Source organism: Pinus tabuliformis, chromosome 2_1 (genome assembly GCF_031772625.1).
Source record: "Pinus tabuliformis cultivar Carrire ecotype Pingquan chromosome 2_1, CPIR1, whole genome shotgun sequence".
Classification (NCBI taxonomy): Eukaryota; Viridiplantae; Streptophyta; class Pinopsida; order Pinales; family Pinaceae; genus Pinus; species Pinus tabuliformis.
This window is the reverse complement of record NC_142299.1, coordinates 316,139,423-316,149,954: the sequence shown is the minus strand read 5'-3', so window position 1 is coordinate 316,149,954 and position 10,532 is coordinate 316,139,423.

Below are 10,532 nucleotides of genomic sequence, written 5' to 3'. Positions count from 1 at the left end.
CTGAAATATGCTTACAACCAGAAATGGAAATAAACCAGCTAGGGCGATGGTAGCTTATCTCTGAGAAGAGATGTGATGGCTACATGCCTCTGAATTGTCTTACAATGAGGCTCGAAGGCCTATTTATTGTTGAGAAACAGTGGAAAAACCCTTAACATTCCAAAACCTAACCCTAGAAGATGAAACGCCAAACTATGGGCCCCGTTTGGGGTAAGTTGGTACATCAACTTCCCGGGGTCGTAACTTTGGCATATGATCTCCGTTTGACGCATACAATAGCTCGTTAGAAAGATCTATCCGAGCACTATCATTGTTGGAACGGGAAACATGGGTCTATACCATGGGCCCATGTTGCCCCCGGATTCCCCAAAAAACGTCATTTAGGGCCTCAAAACGGCTCCGAAAGTTCAAGACCCGAAAAACTGCTAAAAATAGTAAGTTGTGCTACAATTAAGGAAACTGAAAATGTGAGAAGAACAATGGTGGGGGTCCAGGTGGACTTGGCAGGTGGCCACCAATATCCACCTGGATCATTCCTCCCCCCTTAGGAAGCAATGGTCCCCATTGCGTTGAGCTCCTCCATGAGATGAGGAAACTTTTGTTGAACTTGTTCCCTGGTGAGCCACTTGCCCTGCTGAAGGAGTTGGCCTGCTTTGACAACTCGATACAGTTGGATATTCTGTTGGCGAGTGTTCTTGATCTGTGTGTCCATGATCCGATCAGTTGCAGCTTGTTCCATGCAATCTGGATTTAATTCTGTGGGTTTGAGCTGTTCTGCAATGTCGGATGTGTCTAGCAATGGTGGAAAGTATGGCCGAAGGCGGTCCACATTGAACACTGGGTGCAGGCCAAGGAATGGGGGAATGCTGAGCTCAAATGCATTGTCTCCCATAGCCTTAGTAATGGTGTAAGGACCATATCGGAGTGGTCTCAATTTCCGATAGGCTCCAGTAAGGCGTTCCTTTTGCAAATGCAACCAGACTTTGTCGCCCACCTAAAACTTGTGTGGCACCTGATGTTGATCATGTCGCTGCTTGTACTTGGCATTTGATTTCTCAAGAATGTCATGGACCTGCTGGCGAATGTGTTGGATGCGCTCAATGAAGCTGGTGGCCTTATCTGTTTCGGACTGGACATGAGCTGAATTTATGTGAGTAGCTGCAAGTGGCATGGCCACATCAATGGGGCATAGTGGCTGGAATCCCAAACCCACCTGAAAAGGGCTATGGCCAGTGGAGCTGTGAAGAGCTCGGTTGTAGCTGTGCTGAACATAGGGGAGGCTCTCGTCCCATGTGCGTGGATGCTTTGAGTTATACATGCGCAGAATGTGCACAATCATCCTATTGACAACCTCTGTCTGGCCATCAGTTTGAGGATGGAAGGCTGTGGACTTCGTGAGTTTGGTGTCCAGCATTGACCATAGACTGGACCAAAATGTGCTGAGGAACCGACTGTCCCGATCTGAGATGATAGACTGTGGGATCCCAAAGTGCACCCACACTCGTTCAAAGAAGAGTTTAGCAGTGGCTTCTGCTGTGATATTCTTCTTGCAGGCCACCATAATGGCCATCTTCGAGAACCTGTCGACGACCACAAAAACACAGTCATTTCCATGCTTAGTGGAAGGAAGGCCTGACATGTAATCCATGGAGATGGATTCCCAAGGTCGACTAGGGGTAGGCAACGGGGTATAGAGGCCTTGCTTCTTAATGGTCGGTTTGGCAATGGCACAGGCAGTACATGATCTGATGTACTTTCCAACATCCTGTCGAAGATTCGGCCAATAGAAATAATTTTGCAGTACTGCCACTGTTTTCTCGACCCCGAAATGCCCAGCAGCCCGACTGTAGTGTGCTTCCCAAATCATCTTGGCACGCTCGCTTGAAGGAACACAAAGGTGACCGAGGTGGCATAATAGGGCATCCTGGAGGTGAAAATCTGGAACATGCCGACCCTCCAAGAGTGTCTGGTATGTGTGGCCGAATTTTGGGTCGCTTTTGTAGAGAAGTGGCCAATCAGAAGTCTCGTGCCCACAAGAGTTGAGCACGGTGGTTAACGCCATGATCGGTGGTCGACTGAGGCAATCTGCAACATTATTCGTGTTACCATTCTTGTACTTGATATTCAAGTGGAACTGTTGCAGGTATGTAGACCACTTCTGATGGCGATCATTTTGCAATTTCCCTTGGGTCTGTATGAACTGCAGGGGTCGGTGGTCTGTGTGGATGACCGTTTCCTTCCCCAAAATGTAATGCTTCCATTGTCGGCAGGCCTGTACAATGGAATACATCTCTTTATCATAAGTGGGGTACTTCCGGACTGTGTCTGAAAGTGTTTCACTGTGATATGCCACTGGATGTCCATGTTGAGTAAGGACTGCCCCAATAGCATAGTCAGAGGCATCTGTCTCGACCTCAAATGGTTGTTGTAAATCTGGTAACGCGAGCACTGGTGCCGTGCAGAGGCGATCCTTCAACTCCATGAATGCCTTCTGTTGAGATTCAGACCAAAAGAATTTCGCTTTCGCCCCTCCCTTGGTGACTTGACTCAAGGGCCAAGAAATATGAGAAAACCCCAACACAAACCTGCGGTAGAAGTTGGCAAGACCTAGAAAGCTGCGGAGCTCTGTTAGAGTGGTTGGAGAGGGCCAATCCTGAATGACTTGGATCTTGGCTGGATCGACATGCACCCCCTGTTCATCAATGATGTATCCCAGATACTGAACCTGGGTCATGCCAAAAGTGCATTTCTCCAAATTGGCACATAGCTTGTGTTGCCGCAGTGTTTGGAGAACCTGTCGGATGTGGTGGAGGTGCTCTTCCCAACTCTGGCTGAAGATCAGAATGTCATCCAAGTATACTACTACAAAGGAGTTGGTGAATGGCCGCAAGATGTCATCCATTAGCCTCATAAAGGTTGCAGGAGCATTCGTCAATCCGAAAGGCATAACCAACCATTTGAAGAGGCCCTCCTTGGATTTGAAGGCAGTCTTCCACACATCAGAGGGTTCGATTGGTAACTGGTGATATCCCGACTTCAGATCGATCTTGCTGAAATATTTCGCCCCCTTTAGTTGGTCTAGGAGGTCATCAATCCGTGGGATCGGGTACCTATTACGGACAGTGATCTTGTTCAGCGCCCGATAGTCAATACAGAGTCTCCACGTCCCATCCTTCTTCTGTACCAACACGATCGGGCTCCCACAGGGCGATGAACTCGGACGGATGTGACCTTTCTGCAGGAGCTCCTGAATCTGGCTCTTGATTTCATCGTTCTCCAGAACGGAGCGCCGATAAATTGGTCCATTGGGTAGCGGCGCACCTGGGGTCAGATCGATGGAGTGCTTGACTTGACAGTGCAGAGGAACCCCTGCCGGGGAGGTGAAGATGTCCTCGTACTCCTCCACAACCTTGTCCATCTGTAGTTGTCGTGCAGAGAGACCCCGTCTGGAGGCTGCGGCCACTGTCTTCTTCTTTCCTTGAGGGCGTATCATCAGGAAAACAAATTTCCTGGTTTTGGAAATGATCTTACTGCATTGTTTTGCAGTAATCAAAGAGATGGCGGTAGGTGGTGCTACCTCTGGTATCCTGTACAACTTATTTCCCAATGTAATAATAACAGCATGGGGCCTTGATTCATACACAGCATGTCGCTTCCACAAGTATGGTTGTCCTAGTAATACATCACAAACTTCAAGGGGAGCAATGTCACACAATACCTCATCCGTGAAGGGCTTGATGTTGTATGGAAGGCGACACTGCTGGCTCACGCGAAGATCTCGTCCTTGGTGAAGCCACCCAATGGTGTATGGTTGTGGATGTGCTGTGGTCGGTAAGCCCAACCGCTTCACGACCTCTGCCGAAATGAGGTTCTTTTGACTCCCGCTATCAACAATGAACTGTATCGGGGAACCCTTTACCCACATTTGGGAGTGGAAGAGACGCTCCTCCTCCTCTGGATCTTCGGGTTCATTTTTCTGGATCTTTGCGGTAGCAACAGTGGCGCTGGGATCCGCATCAATGATCTGCTTCCCTTTTTCACTCCCCTTATCGGGTTTTGACTCAGAGTCGGAACATGCATCTGATTCTGAAACCTTTAGCTCAGCCACCAGTGACTGCTTGGCCCGACACTCACTTGTGTTGTGAGTGGAGCTCTTATGGAACTCGCACCATTTTCCAGTGTCCTTTCTCGGCTTCGCGGCGCTGTTCTTTGCTTGCAGCTTCAGCTGGTTGTCTTGGGCTGTCCCGCCTTGGCTTTGTCCTTTGTTCTGTGGTTTAGGGGCACCTTTCCCCTGCTTTGGATTCGCAGATCCAAAGTCTCGCTTCTTTTGTTTAAACTTCTGCTCGACCTTGATGGCATATCGGTATGCTGCGCCGAGCGAGGAGATGTTTAGGAATTGTATTTCTTCCTGGATGTACTTGTGCAGGCAGCCACGGTATTTGAGTATCAAATGTTGCTCTGAATCCTTGATACCCAACTTTGTGCGAAGGGTATGGAAAAGATTGGTGAACTCCGGCACGTCTTGGTCCCTTCCCTGCCGCAGTGTGGTCCACTTTATGTATTCATCCTCATAGCTTCCAACAGGGTAGTACTTCTCCTTGATGGCATCCCGGAACGAATCCCAGGTGGGTGCGGCTGAAAATAGTGAGCCAGTACTTTCATCCTTCTGCTCGCAGTAGGTTTCCCACCAGTCCTTGACGTGGGGGGCTACTTTGAGAAGAGAAAAAACAATATTTTCCCGACTCGAAAATTCATGAACAGAAAAATAACCCTCTAGCAGATTTAACCATTTATCTACGGCATCTGCGTCTATCTGACCCTCGAATATGGGGATTTCAAAATTAACTTGTACCTTAAAGGGTGTGGCGTTTCCAGAGTAGCTGCTGGAAGCCGATGCGTTGCTTCTGGGTAGCCGCTGAAGGATCTGGGCAAAGTTGTCCATCATCGCGTTCCGTTGTCGCTCGAGGGCTTCTTCGAGCAAGATTTTGATGGGATCTCCTGCCCCCTCGTCTTTCTTCTCATCCGCCATGGGAGGCTGTCGGGATTTGCGAGGCTGGTCTTGCAAAGGTTCAACCAGTTCAAGCCCTAACTCCTTATATCCCGACCTTGTTGGGGACATGCAAAGAAAAACAGAGAAAAAGCAGACTGCTCTGATACCACTGATCCAGATTTAAACAGGAACGCAACAGATTACAGAGATAACCATATACACAAAGATGCAGCGGAAATAATACTTCATTTCATTAATGGAAAATACTGAAATATGCTTACAACCAGAAATGGAAATAAACCAGCTAGGGCAATGGTAGCTTATCTCTGAGAAGAGATGTGATGGCTACATGCCTCTGAACTGTCTTACAATGAGGTTCAAAGGCCTATTTATTGTTGAAAAACAGTGGAAAAACCCTTAACATTCCAAAACCTAACCCTAGAAGATGAAACACCAAACTATGGGCCCCGTTTGGGGTAAGTTGGTACATCAACTTCCCGGGGTCGTAACTTTGGCATACGATCTTCGTTTGACGCATACAATAGCTCGTTAGAAAGATCTATCCGAGCACTATCATTGTTGGAACAGGCAACATGGGTCCATTCCATGGACCCATGTTGCCCCTAGATTCCCCAAAAAACGTCGTTTAGGACCTCAAAACGGCTCCAGTAGTTCAGGACCCGAAAAACTGCTAAAAATAGTAAGTTGTGCTACAATTAAGGAAACTGAAAATGCTGAGAAGAACAATGGTGGGAGTCCGGGTGGACTTGGCAGGTGGCCACCAATATCCACCTGGATCATCTTCATTATCATCATCGTTATAATTATTGACATTGTCATCAGTTGTTCATAATTTTCAATGTCATAAGAAATATAATCAATGCAAAAGATATGATGTGTGTTGGAAAATGGATGCAAAATTAAACAAAAAAATGGGGGTAAAAATAGACGTAAATTTGGATTAAGAGTGGACACAACATAAGTAGATGCAGAACAAGACAGAAAAATTGAACAAAAGTGGATGAAAAAGTAGATGCAATAGTTCATACAAACTTGAACACAAAATAGGACTCAAACATGGATGAAAAAGTGGAAGAAAACATGGGCACAATAGTAGGCATAAAACTTAGCATGAATTGTGGTGAAACAAATGTGGATACTCCAATGAATGTAAAAAAAAAGGGACACAAACTTGAATGCAAAAAGGAGGAAAACTTGGATGAAAAAAGGGATGTAAACATGGGCCAAACATGGGTTCAATAGTGAACACAAAATTACTTGCAAAACTAGAGAAATCAAAAGTGGATGTAAAAGTAAATTCGAAATGGGATGCAAAAAACATAAACAATATTTGATGCAAACTTGGACACAAAAGAGGATGCAAATATGGATGCAATAGTGGAAGAAAATGTGGGTTGCAATGATAGGCATAAGATATGGCACAAATAATAGCACAAAAAATGTGGATGTAATAATAGACACAAAAAAATATGCAAACTTAGATGCAAGACAAGATGCTATAAAGGATGCAAACACGGGTGCAACATGAGAAACAAAATTGGATGCAAAATATGGATGAAATGAAAGTACATGCAAAAGAAGATACAAAATGAGATGCAAAACCCAACACAACAGTGGATGCAAAAATAGATGAAATATTTTATGCAAAAGAGGATGTGAAGATGGATGCAAAATTGGAAGCAAACGTGGGTACAACAGTATGTGCAAAACATGGAACAAATTTTGTCACAACAAAAGTAGATGTAATGATAGATGCAAAAAAAGAAGCAAATGAAGATGGAAAATAGGATGCAAAAAGGGATGTAAAAGTGGGTGTAAACATGGGTGCAACAATGGATGTAAAATAGCTTTTGCAACTTATTTGAAAGAGCAATTTTGTCCCAACAATTAGACTTGTAGCATAAAGAACATGGTTAATACATATGATTCGACCAAAAACTAGTTACTACCAAAATTCAACCAAAAAAAATATTACTGCATAAAAATAGAATTAAAAACAAAAAAAAATAAAAACAAAAATTTCCCAAATTAAAAATAAATAAATGATAAACTTTTTTTTACCAAAATTTAGTGATTTTTTTAGTGCTAATACTAACATCACCATTACAAGAAGATATTTTTTTAATGCTAATACTGCCATTACAACAAGTTATAAAAGGGATATAATGCAAAAAGTTTAATAATAATATGTATGTAGAAGATGGTCTTCAGACTGGTGAATTCATGATAATCAATGGGACTACAGTCAAAATAATTGGATGTTATTTACTTTTTTACACAGATTGTCAAAATAATTGCATAAATCGATTTTTTTTAACCAAAATTTAACAAAAACTTTGCTAGTGCTAACATTAGAACCACCATTACAACAAGATATCTTTCTAGTGTTGACAACACCATTATAGTAAGATACCTCAAGAGAGACAGAGAATTTAAAAAGTATGATAGTAATATGTATCCAGAAGATGGTAGTGAAACTAGTAATTGTTCATTCTCATTATCATAATTATTGTCATCATCATCACCATCATCCTTGTCATCGTTATTGCCATCATTACATTATCATCATAATCACCATTCATGCCATCATCATCAGCTCCATCATCGTCATCATTATGGACATTGTTTGCAATTGTTTATAATTATAGACGTTGTAAGAAATATCATCAACCCAAAAAATGTGATCAGTGCTAGAAAAGGGTTGTTTAGGACACATTGATATACGTAAGAGAAATAACAACTCTATTTTTGAGAGATGATCGATGATCATCATCATCACCACCATTATCATCGTCATTGTCATTTTTATCATCCCCATCATCATCATTAATGTAGTTTCTATCAACATTGTTGTAATCATCATCATCATTCATGCCATTATTGTTTTTGATGATGACCTAGATGAAAATGATGATGGTGACACCAAAGATAATGCTTATGATTACGACAATGACAACATCTAAAATTGGGAAGATTCGCCAAGGTCATTAGCGTCGTCATCATCATAATCATTGCCATCATCATCATTAATGTCATTGTAACCACTATCGTCTTTATCATCATAATCACAATTCATGTCATCGCCATCATCTTCATTTTCATCATTGTCAATATTATTGACATTGTCATCAATTGTTCATAATTGTCAATTCCATAAGGAATATCATCAATGCAGAAAATATGATGAGTGTTGGAAAAGGGATGCAAAAGCGAACATAGAAATGGGGGCAACAATAGAAGTAAAATTGGATGAAAAGTGGATATAACATAAGTAAATGCACAACAACATGAAAAACCTAACACAAAATGGATGCAAAAGTAGATGCAGTTGTCAATGCAAACTTGGATGCAAACATGAAGGCAAAAGTGGAAGCAAACATGGGTCCAATGGTAGGTGTAAAACTTGGCACAAACTGTGGTGAAACAAATGTGGATGCAACAACGGACACAAAAGTAGATGCAAAAATGGATGAAACAAAAGTGGATACAATAGGGGATGCAAAAACATAGACAATATCTGATGCAAACTTGAACACAAAAGAGGATGCAAATGTGGATGCAAACATGGAAACAAATGTGGTTGCAATGGTAGGTGCAAGATATGGTGCAACAAAAGTGTATGTAACAATAGACAAAAAATATTCAAAATAAGATGCAAAAATGGATGTAAAAGTGGAAGCAAACATTGATGCAACAGGCAAAACAAAATTAGATGAAAAAAATGGATACAATGGAAGTAGATGCAAAAGTAGATAAAAAACGAGATGCAAAACCCAATGCATAAACCTGACACAAAAGTGGATGCAAAAATAGATGCAATATTTGATGCAAAAGAGGATGTGAACATGGATGCAAAATTGGAAGCAAACAAGGATACAATAGTGAGTGAAAAACATGGTGCAAATTATGGAATAACAAAAGTGGATGTAATGATAGATGAAAAAAAAGAATCAAAGTATGATGCAAATGAAGATGTAAAAAGGGATGCAAAAAGTGAAATTTAAAATGGGTGTAACAGTGGATGCAAAATTGTATGCAAAAGTGGATGCAATAGAAGTCGATGCAAAACGAGACACAAAACCCGATGCAAATCCTGGTCCAAAATTGGATACAAAAAGGGATGCAAAAATAGATGTAGTAGTTGATGAAAACCTAGATGCAAATGAGGATGCAAACGTGGATGCAAAATTATAATCAAAAGTGGGTGCAAAAGGAGGTGCCAAACTAGGCGCCAATTGTGGCACAAAAATATTAGATGCAATAATGGGTACAATAATAGATGCAAAACACGATGTAAATATGGATGCCAAACAAGATGGAAAAGTGGATGCAACAAAAGTAGATGCAAAATTATATGCAAAACTAGACACAAAACACGATGTAAAACGTGGCGCAAAAGTGATGCACAAATGGATGAAAAAATGGATGCAAAAAATGATTTAAAAAAGGATGCAAAAGTTGATGCAAGTGTAGGTGCAAAAAGTGGATGCAAATGAGGATGCAAAAATATGTCAAACAAAAATAGATGCCAAAATTGATGCAAAACCTGGAACAAAACCTGGTGCAAAGGATGACATAAAACTTGGCATAAAATTTGGTGCAAAACCTATTGCAATACCTGGTGCTAAACTTGGTGTAAGATTTGGTGCAAAACTTGATGCAAATTTTGTGTCAAGTTTTGCACCATATTTGATAAATGAATGCAAATAGCACCAAAAATGGGCTCTAGATGCAAAAAAAGAAGTAAAAAGGGACACTAATCGCTGGTTTTGTTGTAGTGAATATTATTTTTGTTTTTAAACCATGTTTTGTATGTAATAAAGAATTGCTTCATTTAATTTGGAATTTTCCTTTCAAACCTTAGCATGTACATACATGTAATTTGATTTTTTATCAATCTCACAGTGTCACTGAAACTTGCTAGAGATATGCTTTCAAGCTTTGCAACACCTAGCACCAAACTTGCTAGAGACATGTCATGTGCTTTCCAGACTTGCAACCCCTAGCACCAAACGATCATTCTTATATTGAGTGTTGATTCCCTAAGTATTTGGAAATTATATAGACATGGGTAAATCATTTGAACACCATATGTCCATCTGATTACAGAATATTTACAGAATCAACAATCTACAAAAACTCAGGGGCACCAAACAACCCAATAGATGGAGTGAGGACACCATATTTTTTTCCATTCAAAAAGATGGAAATTTTTTCCATTCAAAAATATGGATTTCCAGACTAGGAAAAGCTCTACTTCCGTTATGAGATGCCACCACAAAACTTTCAAGGAGAATAACACTGAACAAAGAGGACATAAGTGCAAATAGGCTTGCCTGAAACTTGACCCTCTGCATCATGAAACCAATTGAACCTTGTTACACATTATAACTCTAGCGATGATCTTCCCTCTCAACATTGCACAATAAATCTTGTCCCTCTCAACATTGCACAATAAATCCTCTATACCTTCCAACGCTTATGCCCCATTATTTTTTCTAATAGAGAGGGAGTACCATGC